Source organism: Ruditapes philippinarum, unplaced genomic scaffold (genome assembly GCF_026571515.1).
Source record: "Ruditapes philippinarum isolate M1 unplaced genomic scaffold, ASM2657151v2 ctg11382_1_1_1_1, whole genome shotgun sequence".
NCBI lineage: Eukaryota > Metazoa > Mollusca > Bivalvia > Venerida > Veneridae > Ruditapes > Ruditapes philippinarum.
The window spans coordinates 22,131-28,130 of record NW_026857198.1 but is presented as its reverse complement, the minus strand read 5'-3'; the positions used below and the strand labels follow the sequence as shown (position 1 = coordinate 28,130).

Here is a 6,000-nt window from a genome sequence, read left to right as displayed (position 1 = left end):
TAATTCCTGCATTTTAGATTAAAAAGAACAATCTGACTGTTACAATCAGAAAACCATGTAATGATTGTTATTATTACTAATCATAACCCTTTATTTCATTGACCATCATAGACGGTAATTATTATGAAATTAACCATTTGGATCCAACATGTGGATTAACTACGGGAAGCAATCATCCGCATCCAAGGCAATAAAATGTTTTTAGATGGACAATGTATCAATTTACATGTACAATGTATAACAAATATCATTATTATCATACATCATTATTATTACATTAAGTTGATAGTTTCAAGAAACACTTGAAGACTCATTTCTTCAGAGACTATTTTAATCTTTTTAAGTCAAAGTCAGTAAAGTGTAGAAACTAAGAGACAATGTTTTTCTGCGCATTAACTCTGTGATGAATATCTGATTTTACAATGTATTTATTATCCAAGTAACATTTGCATGTCTTTTACCATGTCCTTTAATAATATAGCCATATTTTTAATTATTTTAAATACCATTACTTTCTTTTATTTGTGATACCATGTTTTAGATTTAGATTTAGAATTAATTGTTTTATTATTCTTAAACTACATTTATTTATTACTTTTAATGATCTGATGTGATATTGTACAACGCCATTGAATATGTATTATATGTAGAAATAGGCGTTTAAGCAAATAAAACAGTTTCAGTTTCAGTTTATTATCAGGGCTGGTGACACGTTGTCGGCACATTTAGAAAAGCTGCCGGAGTTTCTCCTTCATGACGCCGTGTATGCCGCTGCCGCCGCGCGCAGTAATAGTATTGTAGAATTTACAAGTTGTGAGAGCGTCCATGTACAACTAGCATCAGGTATATATATGAGCCGCGTCACGACAAATTCAACATAGTGCGTTTGCGACCAGCATGGATCCAGACCAGCCTGCGCATCCGCGCAGTCTGACCGGATCCATGCTGTTCGCTTACAAACCCTATAACAAGTAAAGAAACTGATAGCGAATAGCATGGATCCTGATCAGACTGCGCGGATGCGAAGGCTGGTCTGGATCCATGCTGGTCGCAAACGCAATACGTTGGTTTTGTCGTGACACGGCTCATGTTATATTTAAATCTTAGTCTGCCGACGGCAACTGCTTCTACACATGCGACCAGTGCAGACCAAGATCAGCCGATACATCCGTGCCGTCTCATCATGGTCTGCACCGTACGTAATTTAATGTGACAAGTTTAAACTAAATATATAGTGGGGTAAGGGTCAATTACTTAAATTGCAGACTCAACTTATTATCTTTTGATAGTAAACTGGATCCATACGTACATATAAAATAAAGAAACATACTTATGTAACATTATAATTACATACAGGTGAAAAGTTATTTAAAGTATGTCACTAGAAATCGTCCTGTTAAAAAATTGAAAGATTTTGCCAGAATTGTGGTCTAATATAACTAATAAATTATACTAATTATACATACAAATAGTTTTTTTTTTAAATAATGGTCATCGACATCTTTGTTCGTTTTCTTTCAGGGACTGATTACGCCTTAGGATATTTTGTGTTTATTGAGCTCCAGGACGCCGGCAAATTAAACGATCAGGAAATTGAGTTGGTAAGTATCACCATCCCAAATCAAAGCACAGAAGGCGCTGAATTTGTTTGGGTCTCAGAATGTAAGAAAGGTGCAGGTTGTGAGATTATATGTATAGTGCCACCAATGCTTTCCAGCGTTTTAATTGTAGTAAATTGGCTATAAGACTAATTGCAACACTGATATTCAATCCAATGTTTATTTGACTTTAACAATTTGAAAAAAAAATGAGTTACCTTTACTGGGATTTGAACTCCAGACCTCTCGCTTCCTAAGCGAGCCCGAAAACCCTTCAGCCACGGTGAATTTATATGTGAACGGGCTGAAGAAAACCATATTATTCTAAATTAGGGCTTGTAACGACTTTAACTGTTGTTTAACACAGATGTGAATAATCCTGGAGCTTACTATAAGCATTTATATTTATAAAGAATCAAAGGGCTGCAAGTTCTGTGGTATTTTCTGATCTTTGCAATCTAAATCGTACTGTATATCTGTATGCATTTTCCTGTATAGGTTAATTTTTATGTATTATAATTCATTTTGCAAGGCACCAGAGTTTGATACATACGGAATTCTGCATAACTAGAGTTGCATCAAAAAATCATTTATGTTCATTTTTTACGACAGCCACACTTTATCCTTGCATATCATGGCTACTTCCTTAACAAAAACACTTAAAAAAGAATTTAACAAAAAAAAAAGTTTCCTCGACTGGGATTCAAACTTGAGACCTCTCTCTCACTAAGCGAGCGCGTTACCACTGTACCACGAAGAAGTTATACACAGAAAGTCTGAATAATATCAAGTCATTCTAAATTTAGAACTTCCATTGCATTTCGGGTTTGTAATCCTTATTAATTTTGAGGTATTTTGTTCAGGGTAAACCTGTTGTTTAAAATTGAAGTAAATATTTTAGCGAAAATCCTCTCGCCCAAACAGTCCGACATGTAGAATCTATATATTCCACTACTCGGTTTGTGTAGTATTCGGTAATAAATAGTATTTTCATTGATAAAATCATATTCATCCGCGTAATTTGTGATTGTGCATTTATTGACAATTCTATAAGCCAACGCTATTGTTTAACTTTAAATGCGTTGTAATTTGTTGGATACTTGTAACAAAATAAAATATTTCATTCTTTTAAATCGCTAGTTTTAAGCTGTTTTGAGAACTACTTGTTGTTAGGTTTGTCGTAAACTTCTGTGTCAGAGATTGAATGTCCGCTTTGTATTTAGTTATTTTCGATCAGAAAATACAATAAAACAATATTAGAAATCTTCGACCATTCGGGAATTACTTTGCTTGAAAATTGATGCGCCTGTCTTTGACCATCTTTACGCAGTGATCTCCCCTGAATTTTTCGGCTTTAGTGTACATACAAAAGGGAAGTAACCGCTTCAAAAAAGTGGACTACTTTCGGCATTTGCAATTAACAACATTAGACTCTGAAATTTCGCTACCATTATTTGTTTGGTCTGACGACCCAAACAAATAAAAAACAATACGAGACATTGAGTTGGTAAAAAACAATACGAGACATTGAGTTGGTAAAAAACAATACGAGACATTGAGTTGGTAAAAAACAATACGAGACATTGAGTTGGTAAAAAAACAATACGAGACATTGAGTTGGTAAAAAACAATACGAGACATTGAGTTGGTAAAAAACAATACGAGACATTGAGTTGGTAAAACTCAACATCTGACAAATTAGACGAACACAAAATTGAGTTGGTAGCAAATTATAAGAACAAGAAGATAACCATCTGACAAATTAGGTGAACACGAAATAGAATTGGTAAGAATCATAATTATAACAAATTGGAGAACATGAACGTGAGTTTAACCGTCTTATGGAATGCTGGCTTATTTGTAAAACAGTTATGATTTTTTAAACTGTGTGTCAAATGCAAGGAACTTTTCATGTCAGTGGCTGAAATGACTGCTAACACGAAAGACGCAAATAATCTATTACTTTAAAAAAGGGTAAAAACGTATATGAGAGTCATTCTTTTATTCTGAGAAATGCATAGATGTTTACAAAATTTCCACAAAGCACTGCCACTGGCAAGATAATTATTCTGATGTCAACAAATGTTTTTCTTCATATATAAGCACAGTAACTGATTACATTACGCATGTTTTGTTGTTAGTTAGAAAGGTTTTCTAATTGATACTGGTATCAACCCTAAAGTATATGTCCGGTTAATCTGTGCGGCAGGTCTTTCATACAACTTTGGTAAATTCGGAAAATATTGATATTAAGCAAAATTAAACACAATTGTCTAACGTAAAACTGACAATCACGTTCTTGAATAATAATAATAATAATAATAATAATAATAATAATAATAATAATAATAATAATAATAATAATAATGATGATGATGATGATGATGATGATGATATATTTTTACAGAAGTTAACTAACGAAGATATACCATCGTAGAAAACAAATAACATATCTTAATTTAAAATGTGATCTTCTAAACAATATATAGAAACACAAAAACAAAACATCAACTATTCCATAGAGATAAGCAATTTTATCTCCAGTCGGTATGTGACAAGAACGGTAAACTGCGATCTTTTGTAAACTTTTGTTTCTAAAAAAGAGTCATTAATTTCTATAATTGCATTATTGTTACATTATTGATAATGATTCAGGTTGATGCTGAGATTTGTGCCAGACATACAGTGTACGATGCCATGCGAAGAAACAACAAACTTAAACCAATTAAAATTGTTCACCTAAGGACAGGTGCTTTTCGTGAAATAAAAAAGTTGATGCTGTCATCAAACCCAGATGCATTTTACATGCAGTATAAGTTGCCAAGAATCATGAGAAGGGTCGACATTTTGAAGGCCATGCTGGACATGAAAGTATAAATGAAACATTCGAAATCATTGAAAAACTGTTATCAATTTTGTAATTTTACGGAACATCCTAAATCACATTGGATTTTGAGCTAAATACCGGTGATTTTTTAGTGAATTTTCAGTATGACGTTATAATAATACTTGTATATGGTATATTTTTTATTGTTTTATACTGTTGTTATTAATACAGTACTTTTGTCTGTTTGTTTGTTTTTTACTACCTATTTAACACTTCTAATTGCTTTGTAGACAAAATGGAAAATGAAAAAAAAAGTTTAAATATACGAAATGTGATTAAACTGTTCGGTAGGGGATACAATTAAAGTACTCGCCATTTATGTTCAACCTACGAAAACGTTACATTTTGGCGCCTTATTTCATTGAAATTCTTTGTGTTATAAGGAATTTGTGTATTATGTATCTCATCCACTCGACACAAAAAAGAAGTTTGAGCACTAACCCAAAGTCACGACTATGTTGCTGTCATTTAACACCAGTACTGCATGGTTTGTCAAACCAGGAAAAAATACAGTAACATTAAATTTATCATATTGTTGTTGATACAAGATCAAACATGATTATCATGAGTACAGATTCACTTTCAACTTGATTTATTTGCGTCCTGTGTTGATTTGAGGTTACCAAAATTATCATTTCGTTACGTTAACTACATAATAAATTAAGTTACTCACTAAACCGTGAGTAAATCAATTATTTTCTATTCTCAAATACTTCTAAACAACAAAAACAACAACAAACATTATAGGTTTAGGTCGTTGTATTTGACAGAATTATCACATATCAAGATCAATAATTTCCCTAGTCTATTGCAAAAAACATCTGCTGGAAAGAGGGCTGTCTCGAATTTCGGCGGAGTCATGATGAAATCAACTGCAAATATCTGAAACTAAGAAAAGACTGTAAAAATAAAAACAGAACATAAAAAGGGTGGGTGGGACGGGAATATGTATGCTTTCTTCTGTCATTTTACGAATTGTATTCTGTCAAATACAGACCTCGAGTGACGCTTTTACACATATACTCCCTTATATACAGTACACGCACGTGAAAATCGTTCAAAATGATAAAGGAATGTGCAACAGAGTAAATCGAATTAACGTAAAATCATAAATATTTGCTATAGATATAACAGATACCATAAACTACGTATTGTTCGAAACGAAAATAATTTCATTCAATGTTATGTAATAGTTACCGTACGAGGAATAGGTCTGCATAGTATTTACAGACCCGGGTGGCGATTTGAAGACCGAGAGAGCGTAGCGATCGAGGTTTTTAAAAGGCCACCGGGTCTGTAAATACTATGCAGCCCTATTCCGAGTGCGGTAACTATCTTACCTACATGCTCTTTTGTTTTTCTATCCATACATCAGTATTTATTAATATTACACACAAGAAACATATTACTTATGTACTTTATCATGTTTAAGAAAGCATTCCAAAGCAAAGCAAAAATACCATCCGCTACGCTCTTGTAATTCATTCGTTCACAAATCAGGTGTTATTTGAATAT

General features: G+C 32.9%; 1 long non-coding RNA gene across 1 annotated transcript; it reads left to right on the top strand.

Annotated features, from left to right (window-relative positions):
* Nucleotides 1-60: 60 nt before the first annotated feature.
* On the top strand, nt 61-4,525 carry LOC132749057 (uncharacterized). Its single transcript, XR_009628359.1, has 3 exons — nt 61-843; nt 1,522-1,601; nt 4,254-4,525. It is a non-coding gene; the product is annotated as an uncharacterized LOC132749057 (long non-coding RNA).
* Nucleotides 4,526-6,000: the final 1,475 nt, after the last annotated feature.